At 46.7% G+C, this 21115-nt stretch overlaps 1 long non-coding RNA gene across 2 annotated transcripts in view; it reads right to left on the reverse strand.

The window, feature by feature from the left end:
* Positions 1-21115, reverse strand: part of LOC138566937 (uncharacterized) — a 381034-nt gene that overhangs the window by 85646 nt on the left and 274273 nt on the right. For both annotated transcript variants that reach the window (XR_011302067.1, XR_011302066.1), the window contains exon 2: positions 4357-4430. This is a non-coding gene — a long non-coding RNA (uncharacterized lncRNA). The remainder of the gene's footprint in view (positions 1-4356; positions 4431-21115) is intronic.

Genomic DNA, 21115 nt, shown 5'->3' on the forward strand with positions numbered 1-21115 from the left:
GGTAACAGAGAATTGACCCTACGACAGCAGGAAGCAAGAATGATTTGTAAACTACGTTGCCTGTCACTTGGCTTGAACCAAGACCATGAACTCAATGTGTTTCTATAAATTGTGAAAATCCAATTGGTTGCATATTGTTCCGATGCCATGGGTTCCTATAGGTAACAGACATCAATGATCATATATGCACAATTTACCAACGTCGGGAGTTTTCAGCACTTAGCCTCAATGATAACTTTAAACCCATCCGTTACACGTTTAGCTAATATTGATAGTTTTCATAGATTTGACCAATCCACCGCATCAAGTGTACTTAGCATTGTGACTATTTCTAATAGATTTAGAGACAGAAACTGTTTGATCAGCATATGATGTTGCTATTATTTGCACGACAACTATCACTTACCTTTTGCAAGCGTATTTTGCCAATTCTTACTAATGATGTCATTCATTTGTATTGTATACTATTTAATGTTCTGATTCTTACTCATTACTTCCAACAGGCTTACATTTTATATCAGTTCCATCAATCCCATCGCACATGATACTCTCTTTTAAACGGGGTCTAACTACAGACAAGTTGTACTCAGCATGGAACACAAGTACCCAGATACAGCCTGATTAATTTGACCTTTGCACTTGCTCATGCTTCAATTATCTAGCTACAGTGGTCATGCATCACTCGTCCAGCCTGAATTGGTCATGTTATCATGGGAACCAAGTGGCAACTTTGACAATTTTAATCGAATGCTAAACATATGCTGTTCAGCTCATGATTAATAAGAGGGCTTACCGGCTATGCCCGAGGTGCCTATACATATTCTAGTGAACCTACTTTAGATTCCACCCACCATCATCTCCTAACTGGCAACTAATTGCCTTTCCACACCTTTAATTACACATTGGCCTATAAATTATGACTATTCTAGTATCAATATATGTCCATCACATCAGTCATATGCAGTATGTAAAATTACTATATACTCTTACAGCGAACCGCCAAGGTTTTCAAATACAGGCATATACCAAGCCTTATTATCGTATTGCTTGCACGTATACTGCGCGGACAATGTTCGTTTCCATTTTTCATGCTGTGTTGGTATGTAGCAACAATAATTAAATATCTGAACCTAACAAAGCTTCTGCATCACTATTGGCGAATGCGGTTCCACTGAATGAGTGCATCTCTGCAAAGCAAGCGCACAACAAATGACTATTTCTATTATTTCCGGCTTGGAAGGAGTTTCCAAGCAACTGGGTCACGTGACCATGTCACCTGACCTACTCCGTGGAGGGTACTATAGTAACTCCCAGTCATTGCCGATGCCTTCAGCATTGGAGAAACAACCCGCCATTGTGCACACGAACATTTGGAGCATACGCCGGTAAGCCAGAGCTGCCCCATACTTTTCTCTCGTGCAAAGCTGATGCAGCATGTTTATATTTTCAAATCGCATAAATACGCTACGCTGTTATGATTATCTTGTAGATTGCGGCCGGTATTAAAGGGAAAGCACGGCAAATACGTGCGTTATACTTCATTTCTGATGCATCAGCGGCACACCAGTCGAGCAACAACTACGGCTTGATTGCAAGACTGGTAAATATAATCTCTATACTTTTTATAAATTATACGTTATTACTGCACAATAAACTACCAGTGCAGAACTTTAGGCTAAATATACGCTATTTTGCTTTATGGCTTTACAGCTTACAGACCTGGCCAGCCACGCTTTTGGGAATTACAAATTTCCCAACTATCAAATGCACAACCAAGAATTAGTAAATCATAATCACAACAAGGTATGAATTGATCCATTTGTCTATATTACCAATAAGTAGAGTAACTAACTGCACACATCAGTCTAACGTTATGTTTCCATTTTTTTCTTCTCTCCTGTTTCTTCATGCCTTTTTGCTCTGACCCACTACCCCCTAATTTGGTTGTTTTTGGATTAAATAATAGCTAAGGTTCAACAATTATATATCAGTTCAAACGGCAAATGTATTTGTATGCCCTGAGGACGGCCTTTTTGGTTGAAACACATGTTGGTATTACATGGCAGGCCTTAAATGGGATTATGGCACTTCTTTAGTATAAAGCATTTTTTCGCAATTTCAGGTTGATTATCGCTACCTGGCATAAAGCCTGCTTCAATAATGTGTTTTGACATTACATGGAAATATACTATGTCTCAAGTTTAAACCCTTTCTTTTACAATTGTTTAAAATCAACGGTGTATACACATGTGTTTACTTTGTTTAAGTTTTGATCTAACAAACACATTGAATGTGTGATACTTTTCCTGTGAATGTACAATTTTTCTTTTGAATTAAAAACCAGCTGAACATATTTGTGACCACTTCCCCATCCATTTTGTTTAAACTTACCACATCCAGTGGTCTTTATTTGGTTACCAAGCACAGCCTGTGTAGATGGTAATCCCCAACAATTTGGCCTATCTAGATGATATCATAATTTACAGCAACACCTGGACAGAACATCTGCAACATCTTGGTAAAATACTTGAAACGCTGAAACAGGCAGGGTTACACATAAATCCCAAGAAAACCCATGTCTCCACGTTTCATACGAAGTATTTGGGATACTATGTGGGCCAGGGGATCATCAGACCCCAGGAAGAGAAAATTAAAGCTATCAATCAGTTAAAGTTCCCCGAGATACCGAAACAAGTACAGGCGTTTCTAGGGTTTGTGGGATATTATAGAAGGTTTATCCCACATTTCTCTACCTTGGCCACTCCACTAACAGATCTCTTAAAGAAGAAGTCATCAACAAAGAAGGTTTGGAAGACTGTCGAAACAATACAGGCCTTCAGTGCCTTAAAGGAGGCCCTCACTGAAAGAGCGGTTTTACACTGCCCAGACTTTAGCGCTCCATTTTACCTCCACACAGATGCCTCGGGTACCGGCCTCAGGGCTGTCCTATTTCAGAATGAGGGAGAGAAGGAAAGGCCAATACTGTTCATCAGTTGAAAATTGTTACCTCACGAGCTGAGTTACACAACCATTGAGAAGGAGTGTTTGGCCTTAAAGTGGGCCATTGATGCCCTGAGGTATTATTTACTGGGCCGAGAGTTCACCTTAATAACCGACCATTCTCCGTTAGTCTGGCTTGCTCGTAACAAAGATTCCAATCAGAGAATACTCAGGTGGTTTCTTTCTCTCCAGCCCTTCTCTTTTAAAACTGTTCATAAACCTGGAAAGTTACTGACCCAAGCAGACTAGTTGTCTAGAGCAGAAACCCTTCCCGATCGTAAGGGCTTAGTAGAGGGGGTGTGACAATGTGTGGACTATGCTCTTGCCTCTACATTACATTATGTACAGTAGAAAGTCTTTTAGCCAGCCCTATTAAAGCATATCTAGGGAAGCAGGAAGTGAGGCCTGTAGGGACTTTCCTCTAGCCTAGTTTTGTGTCTCTGGTATCCTAGGAAACAGTGCGTGACGAGGAGGAGGCCGAGCCCAACGGACTCAGCTGGGCGTATTAGAAAAAGACTACGAGGGGAGTAAACAGCTGAGCGAGAGAAGTCGTTGAAGTGAAATGTTATTATTGATGCCGAAGCGCTGCTTCCCGGCACCCAAACCCTCGTGATGCCGAGAGAGTGAAACTGACAAGGCAAACGTTTTCGCCAAACTGATACAAAGTGCCTTCCTGCAATTGGCCTCCACCTCCAAGCCTGGCAGGGGCTGCGAAGCCAGAGGTGAGTGAAAGAGGGAAAGCGAAGGCTCTGCTTTAAATGTACGCGACCGTTGTCGCTGGAAAAGGCTATTGAAGTTAGCGCCGTTGTGCTTTTGTTGAAGGGCCCGCGTCCGACGAACGCGACTATAAAGTGAAAGTGGGGAGGGAGAGCGAAGGCCCTGCTTTAATCGTGTGCAGGTTGGAGAGAGGAATTCAAACGACCGTTGCATCTGAAGGGACTATTGAAGTTAGCGATGTTGCGTTTTTGTTGAAGGTCCCGCGTATGATGAACGCAACTGAGAAGGTTCATGAAAGTTAAATAATTAAGCGCCATTGCGCCATCATTGTTTGGAGGTTGTCCGTGAGAGAAAGTGATATACGTATAACCTCTTGAGAAACATAACAGTGCCCTCCAACGTTAGTGTAGAGTTGCCATGCAAAGGAGAAAGGAAACCTGTGCTATTTTAAGAGAAAGGCGAAGTGAATCACTATGAGAGGGTGAGAGAACGTTCTCATCCGAAGAAAGACAAGCAAGAGAGAAAGAAATAGACAAGAAGGGAGAAAAAAGGAAAACACAAGAAAGGAGAGACAATAAAAAAAATCTTTTAAAGAGACAAGAAAGGAGAAACTTTTGAGAAATCTTGAAAGACTCTTACCTGAACTTACCAAAGCTCTGCCTTCCTGCTGAAGTTCGAACAACTCAAGAAAAGACGTATCCTTTTTCAAAGAACTAGAAAAGAAAGAAAGATAAAAATATCTGTTAGAAAAATAAAAGAAGTGGGTACTCGTTGTAATCCACACAACCTACGTATTGGCTCTGAGTCTCATTTATGTCATAAAAGCCATCTTGTCACACTCAGGCCGGTGCTTTTCATATGTATTGGGAATGTCCGGTGGTGGCGGGTTTCTGGAAGACTGTGGCAGAATTGTTGGAGGAGATAACACAGGTTCACCCTGAATTGACCCCCCCAGAAATACTTGTTTAGCGACATTGCCAAATGTTCTGAGAAAATTAGAAGACTGTTTAATATCACTTGCGCTGTAGCCAAAAAATGTATCCTACAGAAATGGAAAAGCGCGGCTCCACCCAGCATGAACCAATTCCTACAAGAACTGACACATGTCAATGAATCAGAAGAACAGTTTGTTTCAACCCAACCTGCGACATGCAGGCCCAAAGACATTTGGGGCCCTTTTAGAGTTTATTTGTGCAACATGATTACTGATGATGACATGTCGATGTAACCTTGAATGTAGAAATGTGCTAAATAATGTACTATTGTTGTATACGTTAGATGAGTTGTGCAATGGTGGCATGTATTTTTTTTTGTGACCACTAATAAAGAGAGTTTAAAAAAAAATCATCACATAATTAGTCTGTAAAAATATCCCAGCTACAGAAACAAAGAACACATTAACATAAACAATGATTAATGTTCCTTTAGGGTCGAATGACATACTCTGGGCCTCATTACGAGAACGGCGGTAGCCATGTAGCTATTAGCTCCATGGCTGCCACCATTCCGGGCTCCATTACCGGGTTCCTGCAATGGGGACTTACCGGGTTACTCCAAGATAGGATGACCTGGTAAATCCTCCATGCAGGAACCCTTCCCCATTCCCATTTAGTCCCCATGGGGCTAAATGGGAATGGGGAGGGAGGTAATAACGGGCAGATTACATCTGGCCCGTTATTGCCTCCCTCTTCCCCTCACGGGACCCTGAAAGCACTGACATATTTTTCCATATATAATCCTTGTTTTGTGAAAAGATCACTGAGCGAAATTAAGCGTACGTCCGTTGATGTTCGTCGTAACTCCCTGTTTTAGATAATTGTTAATAAAACAGTACTTTGCCATCTACTTGAGTTGGTTCCTTTATTTTGACTTGAAATTATTCTGCGAATCCATACATTTCATGCCCGTTCCTAAAAGGACCTAAGCTTCCATCCTTCTGTGAAGAAAGATTGTAGGATTCTGAATTTTACAGATAAATGCCCCACAAGACTTCTAAAAACGTCACAATGGTATGTATAGATGCCTCAAAACATGGCTTTAGCAAAACAAAAAGGTGATGGCTGGAAGGTTTTGAATTAATCATAACCACAGGCACAGCTCTGAGAATGCCTCCATGCCATCGTTTTTCAGCCTGCCAAGCCATTACAGAAGTGGAAAAAACCATACGCAAATCAGTCTTGGTACTACCCCAAAAGGGGCAGTCCAGCCCAAACTGCTAGGTCACATCCCTTGGGCACAAGACCGCAAGTATCCCCACACATGTTTCAGCCTTGTTGGGCGTCATCAGTGAGGAGTAGCTTGGGTCTCTAGGCCCGGCCAACTCGGGACCCACGCCTGGGCATACCCATCTCACTCGGGGTGACTTTAGCAAAACAAAAAGGTGATGACTGGAAGGTATTGGATCGTGATAGTAAGAGCAAAGGAGACTAATAGCAATATAAAATACAAAATAATTCCAAGGAGTAGTGGAGAAACACAATTGCCTCTCAAATGAACAATAGTGCTAAATCTTTGTTTGGTGGAAATTAGGGCAAACGTGCCCTTACTGGAGACCCTCAATAAATGTCTGAGAACCTAGATATCCGTTCCATAACTAATGCAGTAGGAACTCTGTTCTGAGGCCCTGAGGGATATTGATGCTTTTAAAAGCGAGAGCCATGTATCCTATGTTGTCGACCCTACTGTCTCAACTAACTGTGGGATAAATACGCAGGCAGCCTCTTGTAAGAAAATGCATCTGCCCTGGAACCCCCGACATGTTGTTTTACTTTCTCTCTATAATATATATTTTACACCTTTCATTCCCGTTCTGTCTTCAAAAGACACTTGAATTTACCCCGGCATGATATTATTATACCAGCCTAAAATGAATGTATTTCTATGGAATCCCTTCATTTTTTGCAGTGGCTAAAAGCAGGTGGGATTTCGGCAATCTATTCTGAATGCCTCTTGCAAACCTAATTTATGGGAGTTATTTAGTAGCACTTTTTGGCACTTTGAAGTGCAAAAAAAGTTCAACGTGAATTTGCCTGTTTTCACACTTTCTGCTGCACTGCATAATGCAAATGTGAAATGTGAAACTTGCACTGAGAAGGCCGTTTTGCAGAAAGTGCAACGGTAGTAGGTTTCCGCTCTGGCATTAACTACTTTCTTCCATGTGAGTGCCTACTTGTCCTCGGATAGACTTTCGTAGTTTTGATGAGATTCCATAGCACACATGGCTGCCAGTGCAGCTGGCACTGGTACCAGATCAGGCAACCATGTCCATGGGCACACATGGCTTAGTGTACTCCAGTACTCTGATGGGCCCCTACTGAAAGAGCATCAGAGCCTGCTGCCCCCACGGTAATCCTCTGGTGGTGAAATGGTGGTGGATAGACCTGGATGGGGCAGAAGATTCAGTACAGAGATGGGCCCCATGTTGGATGAATAAGGACTCCTCAATACTCAGGGCTCTGCTAGGGGTTCAGTTTAATCACCCGATTCTTAGTGCAACTTACTTTGGCATGGTGCACTGAGTGAGTTAGTATGCATTGAGGAAATCCTGGAACAGGGTGTTAGGAGTTAGAGTAACCAGACATATTGATTTGGGGTGCTGCAAGTATCAACTTGGAAAAGGCTAGCAGCTTGTGGGGAATAGAAGTATGTGGAAAGCGTGTATACGGGAACCATTAAGTAAGGAAATAAGTTCGAACTGATGGTACCAAAATCCACTGTTATTTGGACTAATAAAGCACAACATGATCCTTCTGCAAGAGGGAAATGGCTGATGATCAAAATTGTTTGTCTCCTAGAGAGGAGTGGGCAGACTTTATTGTGCTTTCTGTTTTACTTGAAGGACACAGAATGCCACACTCCCTCCTGGAATTTCCCCTGGTGGGGGAGTGCTAGTCCATGTTAATGGAGGCCTTGCATGATGCACCTCTAGAGTATATGGGTATTCTCAGGTTGTGGGGCACGCTGGAGTCAGCGATCCGGGAAGGCGCTCCAAAAGGCGTTCCAAAAGCCCAGCATACCAACATAGGTGCCAGCCCGCTAGTACCCCGCACAGGTAGCTGAGCACTGTCTAGACATCAGAATTTACTTTATCGCTTATCTGCCTTCCCTCTGATGAACTTTCAGCCATGGTCTAATGAAGGGGATGGAACCACTGAGCTCGCTCTGGCCAGACCAGTCTAGGCCTCACACTGAGGGCATAGCAGGGTAGGAATGGCCTGAAGGGGTGGTGATGCCAAATACTCCCCTCACTGTAGAGATGTGAGCAAGAGGAGGTATGCAGGCATGGGGGAGGGAGCTGCAGAAATGTGCCACATCTTCTTTCCTCTTGATTGGTACTTTGCAGGCTTGCGGTATCCCATTGGCAGGCTTTCGGATCATACTTTCGGTGGAATGAGTCAAGCCACTTTTCAGATAATACAAGCTCACACACTTCCTGCAATCTCCGGGATATTGTCAAAACAAACAAATTCCCTTCTCCACTTCCCAAGAGATGAGGTTCTGGCGCAGTTGACATGGTTAATGCAAACCGGGTACTCCCTATTTTTTGTTAACAAGGGGTCAAACTTGTATAATGGGAGTGAGAAATCAGACACAACAATCGACCAAGAGTGACTACCCCTCTTTACGTCCCCACTATGTGATACAGGGCAGTTCACGTTTATACTGCTATTAATCATTTAAGCGAACAAACACATCCACAAGATTGATAATAGATTCACAGAAAGATAAGACATTATTAAGAAGGTCGTCTTTTAGAAGCTCAAGTCACCAAATATTTGTTTTACAGAGTGAAGCAACATTTGTTTGACCGTTTGGGTCAGAAGCATTTCGCTGCATAGAAGCAATTAGCTCGTCCTGAAGAAGGCCTTGATAACAACATAAACCAACAACACTAGGGATAGTGCAGTATGAAGTATATAGGCCGAAACATATGTCGACCGTACATGGTGCTTTAGTTAAGGCCCTATTAATCTGAATGTGGGAATACCTAATATAGTGTTCCCCAGACAAACCTCTGTGTGTTTTATTGTAGGACACACAGAAAATAATATAAGTGGCCTGGATAGATTTTGAAATACCTGTGTAACCCACAGTTTTTCACAATGAATGTTTAACATATTGATTTGCTCTATATTTTGAATTATATTATGTGCTTCATGGTGCAAGTATAATGGTCCTTTGTACATTGTCTGTGCTCATTGTTTTAGCATGTGTTTTAAAAATGTTTTAGATTTGGTTTTGTGAACGAATGAATGACGTTTTTCTTGTAATGCTCTAGTATCAATCTTGTGGATGTGTTTGTCCGCCTAAATTATTAATAGCGGTATAAACGTGAACTGCCCTGTATCACATAGTGGGGACGTAGAGAGGGGTAGTCACTCTTGGTGGTTTGTTGTGCCCGCAGTTGACATGGTGTCAGCGGTTTGTGGCTGCAACTTTGGTGCAGCTCCCATGCAAGCACGTCTTGTTAGCCGTGGCCATCAGGGCATGCCTGAATGTGAGCTGCGCAGAAGGTGTCGTTCCAACATTCCAAAATGGCTGGCGCTAATTTGGCTGCACCAAAGCACAGCGTAGAGTAGCTAGAGCTACCTGGATTTGTCTCCCAAATTGGCGTGCACCTGCCGCTACTGGTCAGCCATAGGACACACTGGCACATAAGCTTTGGTCCACGGAGACTAATTGGGAGGCTGTGGGCTAGAGAAGTGAAAGTAGGGTGGGCACTGGAGTAGTGTTTCAGGGTGGACAGAGGAGCTACTTATCAGCCAATATGGCAGCTCTACGCAAGCCATGCCAGTGCCACTCACACAGCTCTTTGGCTTGGTACAATGCAGAATGAAGGGAACAGAAAGACAGATTGACATTCACAATACCCGGCACGGAGCCCAATTCACAAGTGGTGCACGTGCAACAGTGAAGCCTATCTGTTATACCGCCACCATTCCAGGTCAGCTGTATAGCTGACTTCCAAATTCCTGTCACACGTGTGCGTGGCCCCACCTTAGTAGGTGATCCTCTTTCGTTTGAGTCCAAATCTCTACATAAAACCACAACTGTGCCTGTTACTTGTGGCACACTGGATGTGCTCTCACAGACCACGGGTTTGTGTTTGTTGTTTTGCCGCTTCTGCAGCATTACACATAGCACAAACCGGGTAAGTGTTCTAGTTACCATTCAGTTTCAGCTGAGACAGCCTCACAACGAAAGAGACGAGCAAGAAAGCTGCTAGCTGCCAATTTCTGTGGCACAATGAACATGCAACATGTACCTCCACCCGGCTGGTGAGTGGGAAATGCAATTGACTAAGTGTGGAGAGGACGTTCGCTATCTTTTTTTTAATTTGATTGTATGTGCCCTTGCATTTATGTGACAAATCAATAAATATCATTACATTATATTTTTTGATCAGATGATAAGAGTGCCATTGATCTTTAAACTGTCAAGAGTTGCATGATCAAAAGTTACTAGACAGCAAATATATAAGTGAATCTTTTCCATTTAAAAATAAATAGAATTCAGAAAAATGACGAAAATGACAATACAAACAATGATATTGGTTTCAGATAGCTTTGGAAACCAAAGACCGTATGTTCTACCATCTGAACTACACTAATACTTTACTAACAAGTTCTTTCATCCCATGGTACATGGTACAATGTTTCAACTACACTAATGGATATATTTGTATTTGGGCCTATATAGCGCAAACCTACCTAGGAAGAAAAAGTGAACTGTACAAGTAATTTGGAGTTAACAGAGGTGGGTGAAAGGGGAGGTTGCAGTTTAATACCTCACCTACCAATACCTGAGTTAGAAATTCTATTATTCCACGGTACTTGAAGTGACGCTTCATGTTCTTGTAGCCTATTCCACTTGGCCAAACCTTCATTTCTTCATTCCTTTTGCAAGAGCAGACCCATAGCACTCTTAAGTTCTTTACAATAAGATGATGCAAATACAAAGAGTGCTTCCTAGAAATTTGAAGTTTGCCCTCAGCACATGGAAGTCATCATTGACTTCCTCTCAGCCAATCAGAATATTCGGAATGCGGTCAATAACTACTGGTATGGACTGCATTTCAACCTTTCTGCCCGCAGAAACAGCGTAGAACATTCAAACAACAGAAAGCAATTCTCTGCATTTAGGAAACAGCAGTGCAAGTTCATAGCAATATTTGTTTCAACAAGACACTTCCGCTCTAGGGAGTATCTATATTTCACGGCACCTTCAAAATGACAGAATACATCAACTGTATTCAAACGTAATGGACCAAAGTGAAAGCTAACACATGGGACAGTGATTACGCTCTGATATTGAGAGACTGGTCACTTTAACATTACACCTAATACGGGGGCGTGGCTTGGCGCCATGGCGAACAGTCGGGACCGGTGAGAGCTCCCGCCCGCGACCGTGTGTTTGCCCATAATGCCCCAGTAAAGTTCAGGCTTTTAATAATAAAAGCGGCGTCCTGCGGAGCCAAGTGGCGGCTGCAGCCCATGCCTCACCCCAGCTGCCCTAAACTGCAGGAGAATCGGGCCCGAGGCGATCCCCACCGGTGAGAGGAGCGAAACTTAGAGGCCTCCCAAGATGGAGGAATGTGCCGCGGCGTAACCCGACCCTCTCTACAGTGTCCGAGCCGAGTGAGAACTACGAGCGACCACTCCGGATGTAGTCGTGAGCCCTTATGCCTGCATCGACATAAGACGGAGATTCCGACACTACCCGCCCGGGGCATCGGCGGGGCCTGTGCATGGCCCAACTTCTAATGTAGCGTGATCCATCCCCGGACCCCGTGAGTTTGGGGCGGGTGGCCCGAAGTTCCTTCTGAGGACCAGTGTGTGCTTCGAGGAATCTCCGGCACGGAGTGTGGTGGCGAGGGGCTCCCTCTCCTGGCCTCGCCTCCTGGGGTTCCCGTGACCCGTAGCGCGGACACATCCAGGCCCAGGGGGAACATCTCCACCTGCGTCCCCCCCATAACAGCTTCACAAGTGGGGCACGAAAGTACCGCGAGGTAACCACTCTTCATCATTGGCGGCAGCGGAGCAGGCTGGAACCCGGAGTCCAGCCCCCCCTCCCCCTCCAAGCCTTGCCCGCCTCCTCCTCGTTGCGACAGAGGCCCATCCACGAACAACCAGTACGGCTGCTCCTCCGGACCTTTCCACTCCGAGGAGGGAGAACTGGTACACCAAGTCCGGGTGCTTCCCACAGCGGCGGAACAAGTCTGCACAGCGAGGAGTGCTGCCTGGAGCTCCTCTGCTTTCTCCCAGTGGACCCCCCAGCACTTGACTGCCGGCAATCCGTGGAAGCCCTCTCCGCTCAGGGGACCAGCGTTTGCCGCGAGGAGTCCCCTGAGCGCAGTGGAGCGTGTCTCCCTCCCGGGCCTCGCCTCCCGAGGCTCCTGTGATCTGAGGCACTGTTTCACCAAGGCCGGGGGGGAACATCTCTACATGCGTCCCCCCCGAAACAGCTTCACAAAGGGGGCCCGAAAAGCACCGCAACAAACCCTGCTTCCGGACGAGCGCCAGCGTGCGTCCAGACCCAGCGGGGGAAAACGGCTGGCCATCATCTGCGGCAGCGGGGCAGACCCGGACACATGCCCTACCTGCCTCTTCATCACTGCGACAGAGCCCCCTTTCCACTATCAGCAACAAGCTCCTCTGCCCCCCCCTACGATCCCTCCCGCACAAGTTTGCCGGTGGCCCGAGGAAGCCCGGGGTAATCCGGAGTCCCCTGTGGCCTGACCTGGGCTGGTGGCACGGGAGTGTGCCCTCCACTGGTCTATCTCCGGTGGGGAGAGAGGAGCCCTTACACACCTCCTGCTACGCGGGCTCAGAGACCCATCCCTGGAGAAAGGTAGGGTGGCACCTGCCGCACAGTGTAAAGACTCCCGGATCCAGCAACCCAGCCCCCCTATCTTGACTCCAGTGTTGAGGGGAGAACCCCGCCTGACTGTAGTCCCCCCCCGGGAGAGGCCGGGGCACGTACGGGAGGGGGAGCCTGCCCCCATCTTCGTCCACGGAATCCCGCAGCTCTGTAAATTCCATCGAGCCCTCCCCCAGAGACTACCTTGATCCCCCAGAGTAGCGATTTGCCCAAAAGCGACCCTGGGCCCTGCTGGCTCCCACCAAGCCCCAAATCTCTGGAAAAGCACAACTGCCGCCTCAACACGTACCCGCCCGGGAGGGAGGTGGGGGCGGTGCGGAGTCCCTGAGTGCCCTAACACAGCCCTACTCGGGTGCGGAGCGGGTGTACTCCCGCCCAAGCCAGAAGAAGTAAATGGCCAGAAACCAGAAATCATCCAAGCAAACAGATATAGCGACCCTACTATCTACTAACATGGGCGAAAAACCTAAGAAAGGGGAGCGTAACGACCCAACAGGTGCGCCTACAGTCGCCCAAATCAACTAACCAACCCAAAGAGTGACAAAGGCAGACCTCCAAGAGCTCTTGGCCGCCATAACTATGGAGTATCAAAAGGGCACAGAGGAGCTGAAAGGCAAAATAGCGGCCTTGGACAAAAGAGTGGGGGAAGTCGAAAGTAGAACCGAAGAAATTGAAACCACCTTGTTCGAGCAAAACTTTGAAATTGGGGAAGGGACAGACAGAATCGCCTCACTAGAAGCCAGATGCGAAGCCCTTGAGAACAGACAAGAAGACGCAGAAAATAGGTCCAGGCGCAACAATATCCGCTTAAGGGGCGTACCAGGTTCCGTCGCCGACGAAGAACTTAACTCCTATTTCATGTCAACGACCTATTTCGCTTCATCCTAACGCTCCCGGACGGAGCCCCTCTAGAATTGGACAGGGTTCACAGGGTTAGAGCCAGACAAAATGCAAACTCTGCGCCGGACGTCCTAGTGAGAGTCCACTTCTACAAGGTCAAGGAAGAAATAATGAAGAAGCCAGACGCTCAGCCCGAATCAACTTCCGAGACTCCGAAATATCCCTACACCAAGACCTGGCAGCGTCTACTCTCGCAAAAAGGAAAGCCCTCAAACCCCTCACCGAATGGCTACAGAAGAGGAAAATAACCTACCGCTGGGGATTCCCCTCAGCTTTAATCTTCAACTGGGAAGGCAGGTCCCGGACAATCCCCTCTCCCAGAGAAGCCGAGCGATTCATGAATCCGGAAGACGAGGAAAGCTCAACTGCCGAAGCCGCGGTGGCCCCGGTGAAACTCCACGGAGACCTCACCAGAGCCTGGTCCAAGGTGCCGGGACGCCGCAGACTTCGGGGCCCACCGGGAAAGCTCAAAAGAGACAACAACCGCTGAGCGGGCAACCAAAAGACCTTAAGCCGACTTCATCAAGCAAACTCAGCAACCTTATCCTGAACTTTACTGTTTAACAGAAGAGGCAATGTTTGCCTCCAAGCAGAACTACCACACCGGTCTGACCGAATGCCCCGTTGGTTAAAGGCTGGTCCGGAAACCTAGTTATTGTTGGGGGGGGGGGGAAATGGGTCGAGGAGTGGGGGCAAATCCCAGAGGGAGGGGAGCATGGAATTACTCAACACCGAAGACATGGAACAAGAAATCCCTGGGGGAAAACAATGAAGCGCTCTACCTAGCATTTAAAGAATGGGCTCTCTAGACAAATTACTCACTATCACAACTTGGAATGTCCAGGGGCTCAACGCACCAAGAAAGCGGAAAGCAGTGGAACACAAACTAGACCAATTAGCAACTGACATTGTCTTCATCCAGGAAACCCACCTGATTGAGGTAGATGAGAAGCGTATTTGATTCCGTCGCTACCCAAAATGCTACTTCGCTTCAGCTACACAGAAAAAGAGAGGAGTCGCAATCCTCCTAGGCCAAACTCTCCCACTATCACAGAGTTCCATCAAAAGAGACCCGGAAGGCAGATTCCTGCTCCTGAAAGGACTATTAGTCGAACTACTGATTACCTTAGTCGCAATCTACGGACCAAACAAAGTGCAAGACCAATTCCTCTGGAGCCTTCTCCCAACCATCACGGCCTTCTCTGCTGGCCACCTTCTAATCGGGGGGGATTTCAACCTCCCTCCAGACCCAATGGTGGATAAGACGCTCCCAGCCTCCAGGGAAGACTTCAGCATATCCTTGGCTCTGGCCGAATTCCTGAGGGAAACCAAGACGATAGATATCTGGAGACTACGCAACCAGGGAGAAAGAGATTACACCTTCTTTTCACATGTACACAGAGGCTACTCGCGGATCGACCTCCTGCTTGCCGCTAACCCTATGGACCCCTGTGTGAAGAACATTCAAATTGGGCCTGTAGTAATCTCGGACCACGCGCCAATCACGATGTCTCTGCTTCTCCACGGAATGCCCGAACCTACCCAGAGACAATGGAAGCTGCAAGACCACATCCTCACCGACATAGCGGCTAGCTCTGACCTATCGGAGGCGATCCAGAATTATTTCATTGAAAACACAAACCCAGACACCGCAATAGCAACAGTATGGGACGCCATGAAACCGGTAATCCGGGGGGTGGCGATGGATTCCTCTGCCAGACTCAAGCGCCAGAATCTACTGAAGCAACGAAAGCTAGAGGACAGACTTGCAGAACTAGAACACAAGCTCAAAAAACGCTATGCGAAAACGACGCAACGAGAGCTAAAAAGAGCAAAAAGAGAGCTGGAAATCCACCTGGCAGACCGTGCCGCCAGGGCATTAACCTATACCAAACAGTATTACTACCTTAACAGCAATAAAGCGAACCGACTTCTAGCACACAAATTGAAGAAGCTTCAAACTAGGAACCACATCCAAACCCTGTTAGACGAAAATGGCTTCCCACACCACCTGGACCCTGACAAGCAGGAGATAATGATGCGGCACCACAAGGAAATTATGGCGGGACCGCCGATGCCACCCCCAGCCATTGCCTAATTCTTAGCCTCCATCCCAAAACCGCACCCAGTGCCCTCAATCCCGGAGTTGGAGAGCCCAATATCAGCAGAGGAGGTCAATGAAACGATCCGACATCTGAAAAATACAACGCCCGGGCCAGACGGTCTTTCCTCTAAATTTCATAAGAAGTTCGCTCACTTGCTAGCACCGCAGCTAGCGAACCTATTCAACTCCTTTCTCTCTACCGGTTCCACGACAGCGTCCATGAGCGAATCAATAACAGTACTGATCCCAAAGCCGGGGAAGGACCGAACGCTGTGTGCCTCATACAGACCCATAACTCTGCTAAACAACGAAGCAAAACTTTTTGCCAAAATCTTGTCAAACCGGCTGGTCCCCCTCCTCCCTGAGATCATCCACCCAGATCAAGCGGGCTTCATCCCGGGTCGGGGCACCCAAGACAATATCCGCAGGACCATCAACATTATAGAGTCAGAAAACAGGTGCAACGTAAGGCTAGCAGTCCTCTCCTTAGACGCGAACAAGGTTTTCGATATGCTTGACTGGGGCTATGTAAAGGAAACCCTGCATCATTTCGGCTTCGGCCCAAACTTCATTAAATGGGTCCTAGCCATCTATCAAAAACCGTCAACTAGACTACGCCCTAATGGGGCCAAATATGACTGCATAAACATAACCCGGGGGATGAGACAAGGATGTCCACTCTCCCCACTCATCTTTGCCCTGTCGATGGAGCCGTTCGCGGATAGGGTCCGCCGAAATCCATCTATATATGGCCTCACATTCAAAAAAGAAACCTACAAAATCGCCCTATACGCAGATGATGTGCTCCTTACAGAAGAATCAATAAAGGCCTTGCAGCGAACCCTAGAAGAATTCAGGATAGCCCCAGGATTTACGATAAACATAGCTAAATTAGTGGCTCTGGGCTTCAACATCCCAAATAGACTCAAATCCAATCTCGAGGTGAAGTTCGGAATCCCATGGGCAAAAAGCAGCATCACCTACCTAGGAGTCCAGATTGCCAACAAAACGGAGCTGTATAAGGCAAACTTCCCGGCACTCTTCAGAGCCCTGAAAATAGACATCAGCCGATGGAAAACTCAAGAAATCTCCTGGTACGGCCGCATCACAGCAATAAAAATGAACTTGACCCCACGGTTGCTATATTACGCACAAGAACTGCCCATACCGATCCGTGAAAAGGCCCTGCACAAGCTCCAAAGAGAGATCCTGAACCTCGTCTGGGGGGGGGGAAAGTCCTGTATCCCGAAACGCATCATTCTCCGAAATTCAGCCCTGGGAGGCCTAGGGGTCCCAGAAGCGGTGAGATACTGCCTGGCAGCCCAATTGGCCCTAGCCTTTGCCTGGAAGCTTAGCGCTAACCGCCCCAGGTGGCTACAACTGGAAGAAGACTGGAGTAAGACCCAGCTAGAAGTTCTACCTCACTCCAAAGAGCCCAACGAGACCCAAGATTTAGGCCCCTTGCCAGTAACACAAGAACACGGTCGCCAGCTGGAAAAAAGCAGCCCGCCGATGGAACTGTAGAAGCCCAACAGGCCCCCTCACGCCTATCTGGGAGAACCCAGACTTCTCGCCGGGAGTCTCTCCAAACCAGTTTATAGAATGGAGGACTGGGGGCTTGGAAACCATGGCAGATTTCTTCGAGAGTGGACGCCCCCTAAATTTCGAGGAGTGCAAAGCGAAGTTCAGGATCTCGGAAACTGAAAGGTTTTGCTATGCAACTGAGGCACTGGCTGTCGAACCCGCAAGTCAGGAAAAAGGGCAGCAGGGAGCTAGCGGCATTAGAACTTACCCTCACAGCAAATCCCCCGAAAGGGAAAATTTCTACATTATACAAAATGCTAGACAGATCAGACCCTACTAAAAAAGAACCATACATGTTGAAATGGGAAGAAGACATCGGAAGACCGATTCAAGCAGAGGAATGGCAACAGATATGGGCCCGAGCACAAAAAAGCTCAAAATGTGTAACAAACAAAGAAAGTGCATTTAAAGTCTGTTACAGATGGTACCGAACTCACGCCATACTAAACAGATGCAATCCAGCGATCCCTGCTCATTGCTGGAGAGGGTGCCGAGAAAGAGGAACTCTGTTCCACATCTTTTGGTCCTGCCCAAAAGCCACCTCATTCTGGGAAAACATTCTAGTACAGATTAAAGCAATCTCACCGGACTCAGCATCCCCTGGGACCCTGGAATCGTCCTACTAGGCGCTACAGGAGAAGGCCAATTTCCCCTTACAGGCTGCCTAGCGGACCTATGCTCCCACCTCCTTACATCCGCCAAAATTGCCATCGCCCGACTCTGGAAAAACCCTGAGGGCCCCTCCATACAAATGTGGTGGACCAAGTGCTGGGAAATCATGGCAGCCGAGAAAGTCACGTCCATCATGCTAGGCACCAAATCCAAATTCTAACGCATATGGGCCCCCTTCATGGACTATGTTCAACAATTCCCGTGAATAGCAAGACAGCCCCCCACACATGCGATGGATGGAAACTCAGGACTGAAAAGAACAAACCTATACTAAGCTTGAAGTCTGTGAGGCCTCTAAACTTCCCCGGGCCACTGACAGCCAATCAAACCGGCCCCTAACTGCACCGAACCCACTCCGAATGTCTGGCCCGAAATATAGCTGGGGAGACTCACCGACCCCCTGAAAGAACCCAACTACTGAACTAAGATGTCATTTGCTCCTACTGTGCATAAAGCTCCATGCTCTACCCCCTCCCTTGTCCCCGTTCCTCAGTTGTTATTATAATTTTGTTCTGTAAATTAATGCATAACTTGCCATGACGAAGTTACATACAGTGCCGCTTCTATCTCATTAATGCTATAATTGACCTTCTAAGTATGTAACACTCAGAGAACCGATATTACCTGTTGTGCCATAAAACAATAACAATAATGTTGGAAAAAAAAAAACATTACACCTAATACACGCTCATGCTAAATTTGTTCCAGTTCATCCAAGTTTACAATTAAAATGCTTTCCTTATAAAGACAGCTGTTTTTGTTGGATATTACAAAACAAAACTGTACAATTTACTAAGACATCTTGTGTATTTACTTTATTCTGTGTTAAAGTGCTGTTTTTTTTTTATTTACATCTACAATTTACCTATGTTGCTATTCCAGCGTATGTGCAAGCAGCCTTATTGACCTCAGAAGAGGTAATTAACACTTGGGATAGTAACGCTTCCCCCAACTTATGGAATGATGTGAGGGGAATGTTCATTATTCCTAATATTGACCCCTCACTCGGTCTGTAAGCATAGATTTAGTGTATCTTATACACTGCAGCTTATAGCACAGTATTATTTTTCATTTTTACTATGTTATGTGTATTTCTTGTACTGTGTGACCATATATTGCTTCAGCAGGTGGTTTCATGTCATGCGCCTATGCTGTGCTTGCAATATATTGGGCCTCATTAAGAGGTTGCCCCAAACCCTGTAACACTGTTTCTGCAGCCAAAGATACCAGTGCCACGGGACATTACAAGTCCCGTCGGCTCGGGATCTCAGGCGGCAGAAATTGTAAAGCCGCCATTCCCATAGAATCCCATAGGACTCTATGGGAGTGGGGAGACAGAAGCAGTGGCGCTGTTGATAACGGTGACAGTGCTTCCATGAAAACTGTGCCTGCTATAGTGTCCTCTCCCTATCACTAATGTTATGCAGGGAGACCCTGCTCCCTCTCTATTGTTGTTTTGTGGGTTGCAACCCACGTGTGAAGGTAGGCGGAGCAACCGCCTTCGCGCCAGTTTGCGCCTGATCATTAAAGGTGTTGCACGTTCAGTCACCGCCTCCGCATATCATTGAATCCAGTTTCATTTATTGCCTGATTGAATAATGTACAATGCCAATCACCTTCTAACACCTACCGGGGTCGATGCACCCGTCAGGTCAGATCCTGCCGGGCGCAGAGGCCCCGAGAGGCACAGTTATAGTCTAGCGGTCCAGAATATGTGCTGGTACGTTGCTACCGGCACCCTTAATTCCGGACCCGGCAGACTTGTAATGAGGCACATTGTGTGTACCATGCTTGTGCCATGCTTGTACCATGCTTGACCACGTAATGTTGAGATGGTTTCTAGCTAATATAATATAAACATATTCGAATATGAAAATAAAAGCAGAGGCACCAGCCCGTGTTATGATGTAAGAGTGTCATTTGGGTGGAGGAGGAGTAATAAACACTTGGGCTGCTGAGTAGCGTCCCCTCGCCTCTAAGTAAAGCCTGTCTTTTATAATGGGTAGCGTCGCACGCCCTGGCTCTCTAGTAGAGATGAGTAAAGCACATATATTGATTGACACGTGACATGTACTCGCGCACAGCGTGAGCACATCCCTACTCAGAAACTTCCAGATTCCGTCAGAGGAGCGCCGACAGTCCGGTTCAGCAGTAACTGAGGAGCTTGTGCTCTGCACTCTCTGGTCTGGCCCCACGCCATAGACCACGAGGCTCTGGCAGCAGGCCACAGTCAACAACAACAGCCAGAGCGCAGGCCTGAAACTCGTTGCTATGATACAAATATTTGGGCAATGCCGTTCAGGCCTCTAGGCCTAGTTATAGTGTTTATGTGAGGAGGGAGGGAGCACATGGCAGTGGGCAAAAACAGTGCCCTGTTATTATGTGAAACAGCAAGCAAATACAGTTTAACATCATTTGTTTACTTAAGTGCTTTAGTTTGTGGTACATTTAAAACAGGGGTGGACTGAGAACGAAAAGAAGCCCTGGAAATAATTTTCAAAGTGGCCCCATATTATACATTTTCAGCAATCGCAGCCCTTTTCGTATGGGAACATTTGGAAATACCACACAAAAGAGGCCCAGGGTGCAGAGGCCTACTGGGGGAATCTCCAGGGTTCCCTCTAGGCCACCCTTCTGATTTAAAATAGGAATTCTACATACATGCCAACATTTCAGTACACCTGGGAGGGAGATTTCGTGAGAGAAATTGGTAAACATAGGCATGCATTGGGGCTAGACTTATTTTAGTGGAATGTGAAAAATAGTGATATTTTTCACTGAAAAATCGGGCTTCTCCGGCCTAAATTGGGAGAGTTGACATACATGAGTCTACAATATCACTATGTACAATTCCATCCTATGCAATTCCACCCTCCTCCCTCTACCCTACTGTGTCTCTACTCAGCCCACCATGCGGCAAGTCTGCCACACAACTGATCCTGATCCGTGGCAGGAGCAGCCCATACCCTAGCCCTGAAGTGACCCTCAACAGTTTCATATTTTGACCCCATGAAACATTTACCTAGTCTAGAATAAATGTCTGAGTAGATTAATTGCACAGTGGCATTTTAGAGTGATGTGAGAACTGAACGTGCAAATACATCAGGGCTGCCTGTCCCCTAATTTTCTAGTAAGGAGACATTGCACATAATGGTGTCCACAGACCACAGCCCTGATCCGCAGCATCCACTGCTATTGTAGGTGCGTGCAGTGCTTAATTTGTGAAAAAATAAGTTCTTGGGCTCAAATATTTTCTAG

Source organism: Ambystoma mexicanum, chromosome 2p, assembly GCF_040938575.1.
Source record: "Ambystoma mexicanum isolate Mex_15411 chromosome 2p, UKY_AmexF1_1, whole genome shotgun sequence".
Taxonomy (NCBI): domain Eukaryota; kingdom Metazoa; phylum Chordata; class Amphibia; order Caudata; family Ambystomatidae; genus Ambystoma; species Ambystoma mexicanum.